The sequence below is a fragment of the Hyperolius riggenbachi genome, chromosome 11 (genome assembly GCF_040937935.1).
Source record: "Hyperolius riggenbachi isolate aHypRig1 chromosome 11, aHypRig1.pri, whole genome shotgun sequence".
Classification (NCBI taxonomy): Eukaryota; Metazoa; Chordata; class Amphibia; order Anura; family Hyperoliidae; genus Hyperolius; species Hyperolius riggenbachi.
The window spans coordinates 154,546,156-154,562,219 of record NC_090656.1 but is presented as its reverse complement, the minus strand read 5'-3'; the positions used below and the strand labels follow the sequence as shown (position 1 = coordinate 154,562,219).

General features: G+C 49.0%; 1 protein-coding gene across 2 annotated transcripts in view; it reads right to left on the bottom strand.

The window, feature by feature from the left end:
- Positions 1 to 16,064, bottom strand: part of MMP2 (matrix metallopeptidase 2) — a 1,058,469-nt gene that overhangs the window by 482,230 nt on the left and 560,175 nt on the right. The window lies entirely within an intron of this gene.

Sequence of the window (16,064 nt, the reverse complement as noted above, 5' to 3'; positions counted from 1 at the left end):
TTCATTTTGATAAAGGTTAGGTACTGAACACTTTTGTGACTTGGGCGACTTCTCTTCTCAGTGACAATGCCTCCAGCTGCACTGAAGGTCCTTTCTGACAGGACGCTTGCAGCAGGGCAAGAGAGAAGTTGGATGGAAAATTGGGACAGCTCTGGCCACAGGTCAAGCCTGTGCACCCAGTAGTCCAAGGGTTCAGCATCGCTGCTTACAGTGTCTACATCCACACTTAAGGCCAGGTAGTCGGCTACCTGCCGGTCCAGGCGTTGGTGGAGGGTAGATCCCGAAGGGCTATGGCGAGGCGTTGGACTAAAGAATGTCTGCATGTCCGACATCACCATGAGATCGCTGGAGCGTCCTGTCCTTGCCTGCGTGGACATGGGAGGAGGATTACTGGCAGTGGTACCTTTATTGCATTGTGCTGTGACATCACCCTTAAACGCATTGTAAAGCATAATTGCCAGCTTGTTCTGCATCCTTTCCACCTTCAGGTTAGTTGGTAACAGGTAAGCCACTTTGTGCCTGTACCGAGGGTCTAGTAGCGTGGCCACCCAGTACAGCTCATTCCCCTTGAGTTTTTTTTATACGGGGGTCCCTCAACAGGCTGGACAGCATGAAAGACGCCATCTGCACAAAGTCGGATCCAGACGTACTATCCATCTCCTCTTGCTCTTCCTGAGTGACGTTACGTAAGTCCTCTTCCTCCCCCCAGCCACGAACAATACCACGGGAACGTGGAGCAGCACAAGCCTCCTGTGATGGCTGCTGCGGTTGTTCTTCTGCCGCCGCCTCTTCCTCCTCCACAGAAACACCTTCCTCATCATAACCCGAGTCTGACTAGTCTTCTTCCCAACACGATTCCTCTTCTTCCTCCTCCTCCCCCCTCTGTGCTGCCGCAGGTGCTGAGGAAACATCTGGTTCAGATGAAAATTGCTCCCATGAGGCCACGACTCTTCCTGCCATAACTGTTCCTCTTCACGCTCCTCCACAGCTTGATCCACCACTCTACGCATGGCACGCTCCAGGAAGTAAGCGTAGGGGATCAAGTCGCTGAGGGTGCCTTCAGTGCGACTCACCAGGTTGGTCACCTCCTCAAACGGCCGCATGAGCCTGCATGCATTTCGCATCAGTGTCCAGTTCGGTGGCCAGAACATCCCCATCTCCCCAGATTGTGTCCTTCTACTGTAATTGTACAGGTACTGGGTGACGGCTTTCTCCTGTTCTAGCAGGCGAGAGAACATGAGCAGGGTCGAATTCCAGTGAGTCGGGCTATCGCATAGCAAGCGTATCACTGTCAAGTTGTTTCTCCGCTGAATGTCCGCAAAGAGTGCCATGGCCGTGTAAGACCGCCTGAAATGCCCACACAGCTTCCTGGCCTGCTTCAGGATGCCATGTAAGCCTGGGTACTTTGACACAAATCTTTGAATGACCAGATTCAACACATGTGCCATGCAGGGTACATGTGTCAGCTTTCCCAAATTCAAAGCAGAAAGGAGATTGCTGCCATTGTCACACACCACGTTGCCGATCTCCAGCTGGTGCGGGGTCAGCCAGAGCTCCACCTGTTTGTTAAGAGCAGCCAGGAGAGCTGGTCCAGTGTGACTCTCCGCTTTAAGGCAAGACATGTCTAAGATGGCGTGACACCGTCGTATCTGACATGCAGGATAGGCTCTGGGGAGACGGGGCTGTGTAGCAGGAGAGAAGATGGCAGCACCACTAGAGTTGAACTGCTAGTCAGCTAAGGAGGAGGAGGAGGATGACAGCGAAGAGGATGTAGCAGGCGGAGAGGAGGTGGCAAGAGGCCTGCCTGCAAGCCATGGAGGTGTCACTAATTGGTCCGCTGTGCAGCCCGGTACTCCCTGCTTGCCATCGTTCACCAGATTGACCCAATGGGCTGTGTAAGTAATGTAGCGGCCCTGACCGTGCTTGGCAGACTAGGCATCCATGGTCAGGTGGACCCTTGACCCAACGCTGTTTGCCAGAGATGACACCACTTGCCTCTGAACTTCACGGTACAGTTTGAGTATCGCCTTTCTAGAAAAATAAGTGCGGCCTGGTATCTTCCACTGCGGTGTCCCAATGGCCACAAATTTACGGAGAGCCTCAGAGTCCACCAGCTTGTATGGTAATAGCTGGTGAGCTAATAGTTCCGCCACACCAGCTGTCAGATGGCAGGCAAGGGGTGACTGGCAGAAATTGGCTTCTTCCGCTCAAACATTTCCTTCACGGACCTCAAACATTTCCACACCTGTCTGCTGTGGGCAGAGGAGCAGGAACCGCTCAAGGGCAGACGCGGAGTGGAGGAGGGTGGCTGTGAAGGTGCAAGGGAGAAAGTGGCTGAAGATGCTGCACCTGAAGGAGGAAGAGGAGAAGGAGGGTGGCTTTTATTTTGTGTGGTTTTGCTCTTCGAATTGCTGTTTGTGCCTTTTCTCCAGGTGCCTTCGTAAGGCACTTGTCCCTATGTGAGTGTTGGCCTTTCCACGGCTCAATTTTTGGAGACAGAGAGAACAGATGGCTTTACTCCGATCTGAGGCAGACACATCAAAAAATTCCACACCGCTGAGCCACACTGGGATGATGGCACTATGGTGGCCTCAGAGTCAGCAGCTGACGTTGAAGGGCATTTTGGCTGGCTGTCCATAGCTGGCGATACATGGCGCCGGACACTGCCACCAGCTGTTTCTGAGGACGAGCTCCCCCTGCTTCTTTCAGGAACTCGTCTCCTCCTACTCCTCTCTGACTCCCCCTCCAAACTGTCCCCCTGTTCATCTCTTCTATTGGGAACATACGTGGCATCCGTATAATCCTCATCATAATCATCCTGCCCAGCTTTGTTTTCCTCAGACACCTCCAAAACTGCACCAACAGCAGGTACTTCATCATCATCCTCCTCCTCCATTACGTACATATTGTCGCCTAACTCACACATATGAGGTGGTGTAACTTGCTTAGCGCCTTCATAATGTTGTAGAAGTAGTGGGTGTGAATCAGTGATTTCACCACCAAATAACTCCTGAGAAGTGTCAAATGCAACGGATGTGGTGCTTGTAGTAGCGCTGGTGGCTGCGGGAGATGAGGTGTTCTGTGTTAAATAGTCAACCACGTCCTGACAATTTTGGGAGGTGATGGGACGTGCCTTCTTCTGAGCACTGTACTTTGGGCCAGGGTCGCACGAAATCACATCAACACGACCACGCACACACCTGCCAGGTGGCCTTCCTCTGGGTCTGCCGCTACCTCTTCCGTGACCTGGTTTGTCCGTTTTGTCCATATACAATGTGCAGTCACACAGGTGCAGCAGCTAACAGGTATGCACGGAGTGGTATATCACACTGCATGCACTCACGTAGGTAGGTGGGTTCACTGAACCCAATAGCTAGGTAGGTATATGCAGTAATGGGTATTACAATGTGCAGCTGCCTATCACACACACAGGTACAGTAGTCACTGAATGTGCTGGGCCTGGCTGCCTGGCAGTGACACTGCACACAGTATGAATAACAAAAGCTGTCGCCGCAAAACACAAGTGTAGTAAAACGCAATGTGCAGCTGACTGACACAGGTAGTCAGTGTCACTAGTCACTAGTCACTAGTCATTAGTCATTAGTCATTAGTCACAAGTCACTAGTGGCTGGATGGTGTAATGGTTAAGGGCTCTGCCTCTGATGCAGGAGACCAGGGTTCGAATCTTGGCTCTGCCTGTTCAGTAAGCCAGCACCTTTTCAGTAGGAGACCTTTGGCAAGTCTCCCTAACACTGCTACTGCCTATAGAGCGTGCCCTAGTGGCTGCTGCTCTGGCGCTTTGAGTCCGCCAGGAGAAAAGCGCGATATAAATGTTATTTGTCTTGTCTAGTCACTGACTCACTGTCTGATTGTGCTGGGCCTGGGCTGGCACAAACACAGTATGAATTATCAAGGCTGTCTATAATGCAACACAAGTGTCAGTGACACACAGGAAAAAAAAATATCACAAGAACAGGATTAGCTCTCAAAAGAGCTGTTGTGGGGTGCTATTATAGCAATACCAATCTGCCAGGAGCAAGCTAACAAGCCAAGAGCCTAACTAATCTTTCCCTAGGAGAAACAGTCTGCAGCACCTCGCCCTACTCTCACTATAGCAGGCACACGAGTGAGTGTAATGGCTGGCGGAGCCTGCCTTATATACAGGGGGGAGTGGCTCCAGGACTGAGTGTAGCCTGATTGGCTACAATGTGCCTGCTGACTGTGATGTAGAGGGTCAAAGTTGACCCCAATGGAGCATTATGGGGGCGAATCGAACTTCCGGGAAAGTTCACCTTCGCTTGCGAAGGCGAACCACTCAAAGTTCGCCTGGAACCGTTCGCCGGCAAACCATTCGGCCAATCTCTAGCTGCTACACCAAATGGCAGGGTAAATATTCCAAACTTTTATTTATTTTTTTAATATAATTTATTGGGAAGTAAGAATATTTCTAGCTCTCTTATCAATTCCAATACAACATATCATCATATTCTCTTCTCCATGTTTCAAAATTACAAATACAAAATAAACAAAACCCATAAAGAACCCCCCTACTCCCCCCCTACTCCCCCCCTACTCTCCCCATTCTTCAAATCACCAATCTCACAAATAATTCCACATTATTAAAATTTCTTCTTTAAAGATCCCCTCCACCAATTACCATCTAAAGTACTATGAAAGCAAAAAATTATAATCATTTAATTACAGGAAGCTCCTTTCCCTACATTTCCACCGTATCGCCAAACTCCTTAGTATTTTGAAATTCACTCCATTTTCCCCATTTAACATTAAATGCTCCAAACTTTTATTTATGAAATCATGTGACACAGCTACGATTAAGGAGCCATGCAGTACTCCGATATGTGTGAGCTTTTATCTGTGTGTGTCACATGATGTCGTAAATAAAAGTTTTGAATTTTTCCCCTGCCATTTGGTGTAGCGGGATATCCTTTCTTGGAAACTGATCTCATCACTTTATTTCTTCCCCAAAGCAAACAGACTTATGTGGTCTCTAAGGAAGCAAGCAAGGCTTGCGAAATGGCTGTCAGGCTGCTTATACACATGCATGTCTGCTCTGGGGATGAAATAAAGTTCTAAGATATCTAAGTTATCTGGAGCCTGGGATCTTTTTCTCTTGGAAGCTAATCATGTGAGGGGAGTGGTCCATAAATGCCGTACTATAGTGCTAAAGTAATCTAATGCATTACCACAAAGTAACTTTAATGCCAAATAGGTACATTTTAATGTCAATGCCTGTAATCTTCCCATACCTCAAGATTACTTTCCCGGTATATACCAATCAAATTCCTGAAAGAAAGCAAAAGACTGGGACTTACCAGGCATCTTGTGAGCCAAACACAGCACCACATGGGAGGAGTGCTCTAGTGTGTCTAAAGATTTGAGCTTAAAGTGGACCTCCAGAGTAAATAATAAAATCCAGCAGCCTTCAAGTAAAACAAAGTAATATTTACTTGAGAATAGAGATGGGCCGAACCTCCGATTTTAGGTTCGTGAACCTACCGCGAAAGTTCGGTTTGCGCGAACTTTTGCGAACCGCAATAGACCTCAATGGAGAGGCGAACTTGGAAATATATGCTGGCCAGAAAAATGATGGAAAAGATGGTTCAAGCGGTCTAATACCTGGACAGAGACATGGTTGAGTGGTATGCACGTCAAAAGTCTCAATAAAAAACCTAGATTTGACGCAAAGCACTGTTTTAAGGTCAGAAATCACATTGAATGTTGAATTGCAGGCCTAAACTGCTTTACAACATCTTGCATGTGTATACATCAATCAGGAAGTGTAATCCCTCCTCCCCTTATCTTCCAGGGATTTTTAGGATGTCAAAAGCACACTCACATACATTGGCCAGGGATCGAACCCAGGTCAACTGCTTGGAGGGCAGCTATGCTCACCACTATACCACCAACACTACAGGCTGAATTGTTTCGCTCCATCAACCTCTGGGTTATGGGCCCAGCACACTTCCGTTGCGCCACTCTGCTTACATTTGAATACAATCTTTAAGTTTAAGAAGAGTACATTAGTTGAAATAGTTCAACTACAATCTATGTTACAGCAAGGCCCTAATGACACTTTCTCTTAAGAGGCTATGGCAGCCGATCGGCCCATGTGGTAAAGCAAGGTGTAAAAAATAAAGTACACCTAGCAGAGGATGGTTTTGATCCATCAACCTCTGGGTTATGGGCCCAGCACACTTCTGCTGCGCCACTCTGCAGTCTGCTTACATTTGTATACAATCTTCAAGTTTAAGAAGGGTACATTAGTTGACATAGTTACACTACAATCTATGTTACAGCAAGGCCCTAATGACACTTTCTCTTAACCACCTTAGCGGTAATGACGAGCTCAGCTCGTCCATTACCGCTGCAGTGGATATCTCCGGCCCCTGTGGGCCGATTTTGCTCATTTTTTTTTCATACACGCAGCTAGCAGCTAGCTAGCTGCGTGTGGGGTCCGATCGCTGCCGCTCCGCGGCGATTCGTAAGGGAGAACCCCCCGCCCAGACCCCTTGCACAGCCTGGCCAATCAGTGCCAGGCTGCGCTATGGGGCTGGATCGGACGGAAGCGGGAAAAAAGGGCGCATGCCGCTAGTGGACAAAAAGGGCGCCGCCATTCACTCTCATAATAAATAGCGTTTAATGGGCGCCGAGCAGAAAAAAAGGGCGCAGGACATAAATAACGTTTACAAACGGCGCCAGGAGATTTTTAATGATTTATAAGTGTGCTTGTGGGGATTTACGTTTATAAAATGCACCCGTGCCGAATAACGTTTATAAAAATACTAAACATATTTATCTTATTTAACTAATTAAAACATTATTTAAAGTTTTATCCCTTACTGTTTGTAAAACATTATTATTCACAAAATAAAGCGATCAGTACGTAACGTAAATTGCTAAATATTTTTTGCATCCACAATTAGTAAAACATTATTATCCACATAATAAAGGGGGGTCTTAGGTTTAGGCACCACCAGGGGGGTCTTAGGTTTAGGCACCAACAGGGGGGTCTAGGGGTTAGGGGTAGGTACAGGGAGGGTTACTTAGGCACCAACAGGGGGGGTCTTAGGTTTAGGCACCAACAGGGGGGGTCTTAGGTTTAGGCACCAACAGGGGGGTCTTAGGTTTAGGCACCAACAGGGGGGTCTTAGGTTTAGGCACCAACAGGGGGGTCTTAGGTTTAGGCACCAACAGGGGGGTCTTAGGTTTAGGCAGCAACAGGGAGGTTTTAGGTTTAGGCACCAACAGGGGGGTCTTAGGTTTAGGCACCACCAGGGGGGTCTTAGGTTTAGGCACCAACAGGGGGGTCTTAGGTTTAGGCACCAACAGGGGGGTCTAGGGGTTAGGGATAGGTACAGGGAGGGTTCTGTGTAAGAGTAGGCTTAGGTATAGTTTTAGTAAAATTTTAGTAATAATTACTAATGTTTTACAACACTTATTACAAACGTAGTTATATTTATATCATCGTTATAAAGAATATTTTCAGATTTTATTATAAGAACAAACCGTAAATGAAGGTTATTCACAATAATATAGAATTATAACAATTAAACATATATTATTGTTTTTTTCATAAACGTAATTATAAGTTTAACTGCAACCCGGCATGTCAAAAACTTAACATCGAGTCTTCAAAGGACCTCTGTGACCAATTTGCCCATTTCTTCACAGACAAAGTCTCCGCTATAAGGTCCGCCATCCAACTTACAGCATCTGAGCCTAACATAGCGCCGAAGACCATTAGCAGAGACAATGTAACACCTTGGTCAAACTTCAAAGAAATTGATGAAGAAATCACATCAAGCATCCTCCTTCACGTCCGCCTAACTACCTGTGACCTAGATCCTGGCCCAACACAGTTCATGTTGAACTGCCCCGACCAGGCTCGGACAGAGCCGCCGAACCACCGACGGTCCCATCGGTGGGCCCCGACTGCCCCTCCTCCTGGGGGCCCCTAGAAGGGGTGCGCTGGAGGGGAGAGCCGCGGGGAGGGCAGCCCGACTGTTTTTTTTTTTTTTTTTTTTTATGTCCCTTAAAAAAAACTATTTTCCCCGGGGGGGGGGGGGGGCCCTCCTATCCTCCCCCTCCCTCACCTCGGAGGGCCCCCCTCCTGTTACGAGCGGCGGTAGAGCGGCGGGTTCAGCAAAGTTCCGGCGAGGTATAGCAGAAGATAGAGGTCCAGCTGCCTCCCGGGCTACGCTGTCTCCTCTATGCCGCTCGCACTGCTTCCTGGTTTAGTGCGCGGCAATTACAAAGGAGACAGCGACTGGGAGGAAGCTGGACCTCTATCTTCTGCTTTACCTCGCCGGAAGTTTGCTGTACCCGCCGCTCGTAACAGGAGGGGGGCCCTCCGAGGTGAGGGATGGGGAGGATAGGAGGGGGCCTCCCCGGGGAAAATAGTTTTTTTTTAAGGGAAAAAAAACAAAAAAAAAACAGTCGGGCTGCAATCCCCGCGGCTTGTAATTGGAGGGGGGACACCCAGGTGAGGGGGAGCATAGGAGTCGGGGCCCCCACTGGCTACCCACCCGGCTACCTAACTGCCCACCCGGCTATCTAACTGCCTACATTCCCACCCGGCTACCCTTCTGCCTACCCTCCCACCCGGCTACCTAACTGCCCACCCGGCTACCTAACTGCCCACCCGGCTACCTAACTGCCTACCCTCCCACCCGGCTACCCTTCTGCCTACCCTCCCACCCAGCTACCTAACTGCCCACCCGGCTACCTAACTGCCTACCCTCCCACCCGGCTACCTAACTGCCCACCCGGCTTCCTAACTGCCTACCCTCCCACCCGGCTACCCTTCTGCCTACCCTCCCACCCGGCTACCTAACTGCCCACCCGGCTACCTAACTGCCTACCCTCCCACCCGGCTACCTATCTACCCACCCGGCTACCTAACTGGCTGCCCACCCGGCTACCTATCTACCCACCCAGCTACCTATCTGCCTACCCTCCCACCCGGCTACCTAACTGCCCACCCGGCTACCTAACTGCCTACCCTCCCACCTGGCTACCCTTCTGACTACCCTCCCACCTGGATACCTATCTACCCACCCAGCTACCTATCTGCCCACCCGGCTACCTAACTGCCTACCCTCCCACCCGGCTACCTATCTACCCACCCAGCTACCTATCTGCCCACCCTCCCACCTGGCTACCTATCTGCCCACCTGGCTACCTATCTGCCCACCCGGCTACCTATCTACCCACCCGGCTACCTATCTACCCACCCAGCTACCTATCTGCCTACCCTCCCACCCGGCTACCTATCTGCCCACCCGGCTACCTATCTACCCACCCAGCTACCTATCTGCCTACCCTCCCACCTGGCTACCTAACTGCCCACCCGGCTACCTAACTGCCCACCCAGCTACCTATCTGCCCACCTGGCTACCTAACTGCCTACCCTCCCACCCGGCTACCTAACTGCCCACCCAGCTACCTATCTGCCTACCCTCCCACCCGGCTACATAACTGCCTACCCGGCTACCTATCTGCCTACCATGCCATGGGCGTCCCTACATAGGGCAAAATGGGGCATGCGCACTCCCCTGGCTAGCTGCTGCCCCCCCCTAGCTACCCGGACGTGGCTGGCCCGCCCGCCCTGGGGTGGCAGCGGAGAGAGAAAAGAAGCGGCAGGCACAGCGGCGCTGCCTGCCGCATCACTTAATTCTAAAGGGGGGAGCGAGAGAGGGGGAGCCCCAAGGTGAGGGAAGGGGGAGGGGGAAACGTCCTCCCTTCCCCACCGCTTCTCTTCTCTCTCCGCTGCCACTGAGGACACCTATAGATCTGGCTATTTAAACTGGGGACACCTATAGACCTGTCTATCTATACTGGGGGGCCCTGTCACTACCTAAACTAGGGGCTCCTGTCACTACATACACTGGGGGGGGGGGGGGTCCCTGTCACTGCATACACTGGGGGGCTCCTGTCATACCTAAACTGGGGGTACCTGTCACTAACTGAATTGGGGGGGGCGCCTGTCAATACCTGAACTGGGGGCACCTGTCACTACCTGAACTGGGGGGCCCTGTCACTACCTAAACTGGGGGCTCCTGTCACTACATACCCTGGGGGGCACCTGTTACTACCTTAACTGGGGGGCACCTGTCACTACAAACACTGGGGGCTCCTGTCACTTCCTAAACTGGGGGGTATCTGTCACTAACTAAACTGGGGGGCTCCTGTCGCTACCTAAACTTGGGGGTCCTGTCACTACCTAAGCTGGGAGGCTCCTGGTGCTACCTAAACTAGGGTGCACCTGTCACTACCTAAACTATCCAGGCCAGCCCAGCATCACCACCAGCCAACCAGCCCAGAATCACTGTCAAAAAGGCCACAGCATCACCACCAACAGTCAGGCCAACATTTACTTCAACCAGCCAAGTACAGCCCAGCATCACCGCCAGGCCGGCCACAGCATCACCGCCAGGCCTTTCAGCCCACACATCATCCCCAATCCAGCCAAAAACAGTATTGCCTGGCACAGCAGCCAGTAGAGGAGATTCAGAAGCCAGGTGAGAGGTGTCTACCATATTAATGGGGCATTCTGCCTATTTATGTGAAATGCTGTTTATTTATGTGCCTCATGACTGCTGAATTTGTCTTTTTGGAGGCCTCATGGTTACTGAATTTGTCTTGTTGGGGGCCTCATGGTTACTGAATTTGTCTTGTTGGGGGCCTCATGGTTACTGAATGTCTTGTTGGGGGCCTCATGATTGCTGAATTTGTCTTGTTGGGGGCCTCATGATTGCTGAATTTGTCTTGTTGGGGGCCTCATGATTGCTGAATTTGTCTTGTTAGGGGCCTCATGATTGCTGATTTTGTCTTGATGGGGGACCTCATGATTGCTGAATTTGTCTTGTTGAGGGTCACATGATAACTGCGAGACTATGGAAAAAGCTGAATCATCATCATATGAGACAATAGCTACTTTTTAAAACAGAAAATAAAACTGGGAGGTTCTAAAAAAAAAATAAAAATAAAAAAAAAAACATTTTTCAGGAGTTGGATGGATGAAATTGTTTATCTTCACAGTTTATTTTCAACTTGGATTTTCCATAATGTTCATGTATGAGTTAAAACGTTTTTATTTAGTTTAAATTGCTGTTGCCACTTTGCAATAGATAAGTGACTTTTGGGTTGCAGTTTGGGCACTCTGCCTTCAAAAGGTTCGCCACAACTGTCCTAATCTAATGTCCCACCATTCATGCAAATTTGTCTCCACCCATGACTACACCCACATTCTGGTCCATGACCACACCCAATTCTTCCATGACCGCACCACTTCTTCCCCCTCCCCCTTTTTTCTATCTGCCCACCCGGCTAGCTATCTGCCCGCCCTCTCACCCTGCTAGCTATCTAACCTATACTGGGGGCAGCTACCTATCTAACCTATACTGGAGGCACCTACCAATGTAACCTATACTGGGGGCAGCTACCTATGTAACCTGTATTGGGGGCATCTACCTTGCTAGCCTTTACTGGTGGCAACTATACTGGCTACCTATATTGGAGGCACCTACCTAACTAACCTATACTGGGGGCACCTACCTATCTAACCTATGCTGAGGGAAACTATTCTGGCTACCTATATTAGCCCACTGCCTTACTGTTACAGTTACATTACAATTACCCCCCACCCATGTGATGTCATGTCCACACCCATTTTTTTTGTCGCTGCGCGCTTTGCTTTTTGGGGGGGGGGTGTTGGTAAATTATCCGCACCGGGTGTCAAACACCCTAGCTACGCCACTGGAGGGGGGCACAGCTTGGAAGGGGGGGAATTGGGCACAGAGCGGCGGGGAGGGGGGTAAGCGTCCCCCCCTCCCTCACCTAGGGCCCCCCCTTCCGCGCACCCCCCTCCTCCAGAAGTGCAGCCAGCAGCGAGCGGAGAATAGCTACAGAGATGATGCTATCTCCGCTCCGAGTCCGCATGCCGCTGCCCTGCTGGTCTCTGACTGTAGTGTGTGACGCTGTCCAATCACGCTCTCGCAGTACTTCCTGCTAGAGCGTGATTGGACAGCGTCACTACAGGAGACAGAGACCAGCAGGGCAGCAGCGGCATGCGGAGCGGAGATAGCATCATCTGAAGCTGGTAAGCTATTCTCCGCTCGCTGCTGGCTGCACTTCTCGAGGAGGGGGGTGTGCGGAAGGGGGGGCCCCTTAGGCTTCCCCGCTGATCTGTGCCCTCTGCCCCCCCTTCCAAGCTGGGGGGGACTTGCATTGTGTGGGGGTATCTCTGCCACCAACCTGATTGCATTGTGTGGGGGTATCTCTGCCACCAACCTGATTGCATTGTGTGGGGGTATCTGCAGCCAACCTGATTGCATTGTGTGGGGGTATCTGCAGCCAAACTGATTGCATTTTGTGGGGGTATCTGCAGCCAAACTGATTGCATTTTGTGGGGGTATCTGCCGTCAACCTGATTGCATTTTGTGGGGGTATCTGCCGTCAACCTGATTGCATTGTGTGGGGGTATCTGCCGTCAACCTGATTGCATCTTGTGGGGGTATCTGCCACCAACCTGATTGCATTGTGTGGGGGTATCTGCCGTCAACCTGATTGCATTTTGTGGGGGTATCTGCTGCCATTTGACTACTTGATGAATTATCATGAGGCATGTAACTACTTGAATATTTTATCTACAATGTATCTGGTCGGACCTAATCTCTGTGAATAACGCCGCTACTTATTTTGTGTTTTGTATTTTTTTTTTTAAGTCTGCCCATGACTCATCATGACCACGCCGATGTTCCAGTGCGTGGTGACACCCATTTAGTTTCGCATTTAGACATATCCCTATTGGAGACTGTCCTCAGAATTGCTCACAATCTATTCCCTAGCATAAAGTCATGCAAAATTTCTAGAGTACATGTGTATGTGAGCCCAAAATGGGGGGGGGGGGGGGGGAGGGAGGAGGAGGAGAGGGGGGTGGGCCCCAGGCTGAAACTTCCTTGGTGGGCCCTTGGTGTCCCAGTCCGACCCTGGCCCCGACCTGTTCATACCGGTATTCCTAAAAATTGTTAACTGTTCCTTTAAATCAGGGATATTTCCTGCTTTACTGAAGGAAGCAATCATCAGGCCTCTCCTCAAAAAACCTTCCCTGGACCCAGATGCAATGACCAGCTACAGACCCGTCTCTAACCTCCCCTTTCTGGGCAAGCTAATTGAAAAAGCTGTTTACCTCCAGCTAGAAGCCAAAATCCTACTAAACAACAGTTATGACCCATTCCAGTCTGGCTTCAGGAAACACCACAGCACTGAAACTGCCCTCATCCAAATATGCAACCACCTGCTCATGGCAAGAGACAGAGGAGAGTGCTCCATCCTCATACTGCTAGACCTTTCTGCAGCCTTTGATACAGTTGACCATGACATCTTGATAAACAGGCTACAGGAATACTGCGGCATTGATGGCATAGTTCTTCAGTGGTTCCAATCCTTCTTGAGTGGCAGAACCCACAAAGTGTCTATGGGGCCCTTCCTGTCCACCCCTGTATCACTTAAGTATGGGGTGCCCCAGGGCTCAATCCTCTCTCCCCTGCTTTTCACGATTTACATGTTACCGCTGGGAAAACTACTCCAAAAACATGGCCTGACATACCACTGCTATGCAGACGACACCCAACTATATCTTTCCTTCAAGCCTGGTGTGACAGACCCAACTCTAACTATAAACGCCTGCTTACGTGAACTACAGCAATGGATGAATGACAACTGGCTGAAACTAAATGCAGACAAAACTGAAGTCCTTCTGATAGGAGGGCAGAGCATGATAACAAAACAACTTAACTTGCAGTCTTCACCACTGGGAATAGGAGGCACGGATCTGCGCAGCTCTGTTCATGTGCGTAGCCTGGGAGTTCTAATTGATTGGGATTTAAACTTCAGAACTCAAATCTCTGCTGTGGTGAAATCATCCTATTTTCACCTGAAGAACATTGCAAAAATCAAGCACCTCATACCCCCAGAAGATCTGTCAACCTTAGTCCACGCCTTCATCACATCCCGACTGGACTACTGCAATGCTCTCTACACTGGCCTTCCAAAAAAGGTCTTGTACCGACTACAGCTGATACAGAATACTGCTGCCAGACTGCTAACCAACCAACCCCGTCACTGCCACATAACGCCAGTCCTGCACTCCCTTCACTGGCTACCTATAGAATGGAGGGTCCTATTCAAGATCGGCCTACTGACATTTAAATCCCTGAATAATTTAGGCCCTGGATACATGAAAGATATGTTGCAGCTGCGTAGCAATCCCCGCATTCTCAGATCAACAGGTTCTAATAATCTAGTCATACCCAGAGTCCACTTGGAAACTTTTGGTCCCAGAGCCTTCTGTCATGCTGCCCCTACGTTTTGGAACTCCTTACCTCAACAGATCAGGACAGCTCCATCCCTGGACGTGTTTAAATCCAGACTGAAAACCCACCTGTTCAGTTTGGCATTTGCAGAAATATAACTTTTGTTGTGTGAATACTTCATCCTACTAATTACTGAATCTGAGAGAGCCTAAGCGCTTTGAGTCCTATGGGAGAAAAGCGCTATAGAAATGTTATTGTATTGTATTGTATTGTAACTTTAGAAACAGGGAAGATTAACGTTTTCACAATCTCCGACTTCATAAACATTATTTAATGATTTATAATTTTGTTAAACCTTATTTGTAAACGAAATATAGCACACTATTTTTATAAACCCTATTAATGATTAATTATTATTTAGAGTTTACACCCCGCGCCCTTTTTGTCCGGGCGCCCTTTTTGTACGTACGCGGATCGGACACCCCCCGACGCCATGACGTGGATGGTGTCGATGACGTCATTCCGATCGTCGCCATGGCGACGAGGGAAGCCAAGCAGAAAATCCCATGTACAACGGGATTTTCTGCTTGCTGTAAAAGCCGGCGGTGATCGAACTAGATGGGCAGATGCGCCCTCTAGTGGTGAATCATGTAGCTAACTGAAAGTTAGCTACAATGATTCAGGAAAAAAAAATTGAAAAAAAACTGTTTGCACGCCACCCTGGCGATTTTACTGTAATGCCAGGGTGGTTAAGGGGCTATGGCGGCCATACATATATTTTCTAGCTGAGTGGGTTTATAATCTCCCGTAGGTCGAGGTAAGGATAGGAGATAATGATATATCTGCCTGAGGCCTTGAACCCACTGCAAATTGCAAATCAATAGCGCAATCGCTAGCGATTAAATTAGCGTTTTGTAAACAATCTCATGAGCATTTTCCGGCGATTTTGATAGCTATTTTAAAAAGTGTAAGCTTTTTGCCAGCGGTTGTGATAGCGATTTGCAATTAGTGATTGTCCTTTCAATTAATGATAATTTTTTTTTTACAGTTTGCAGTAATTCAAAATAGCACACAAATCAATATGTGTAGCGATTCATGAACGATTTGCCAGTGCTTCATTACTTTACATTGAAGCGCAAACGCTCTCAAAATGCTGCATGTCCTGTGATTGCGATTTTGATAATCGCAATCGCTACTGTGGAATTTGTTACATTCATTTACATTAGCAGAGCGTTTTGGGAAATCATTAGAGATTTAAAGTGCTCCCTAAATGCTCAAAAAAGCGCTCTTGTGGGTTCCAGTCCTAGGAATTTAACGTGAGGCTGATAATTGTTGTAAAGAGGGTAATTTTCCTGCAGAGGCCAAGAGACCATAAGTGTCAAGCTTAGAGGTTGTCCACCAGAGGAAATTAGGGTTTTCTAGTCCTGGTGAAATATCTGGGTTATGAAGAATACCAAGATTAGGGGCTGGTGCACACCAAAACCCGCTAGCAGATCCGCAAAACGCTAGCAGATTTTTAAACGCTTTTTTTTATTTTTATGAGGCGTTTTGCTAGCGTTTTGCGGATTGCTGCTGCGGTTTTCAGTATAGTAGATTTCATATATTGTTACAGTAAAGCTGTTACTGAACAGCTTCTGTAACAAAAACGCCTGCAAAACCGCTCTGAAGTGCCGTTTTTCAGAGCGGTTTGCGTTTTTCCTATACTTAACATTGAGGCAGAAACGCACC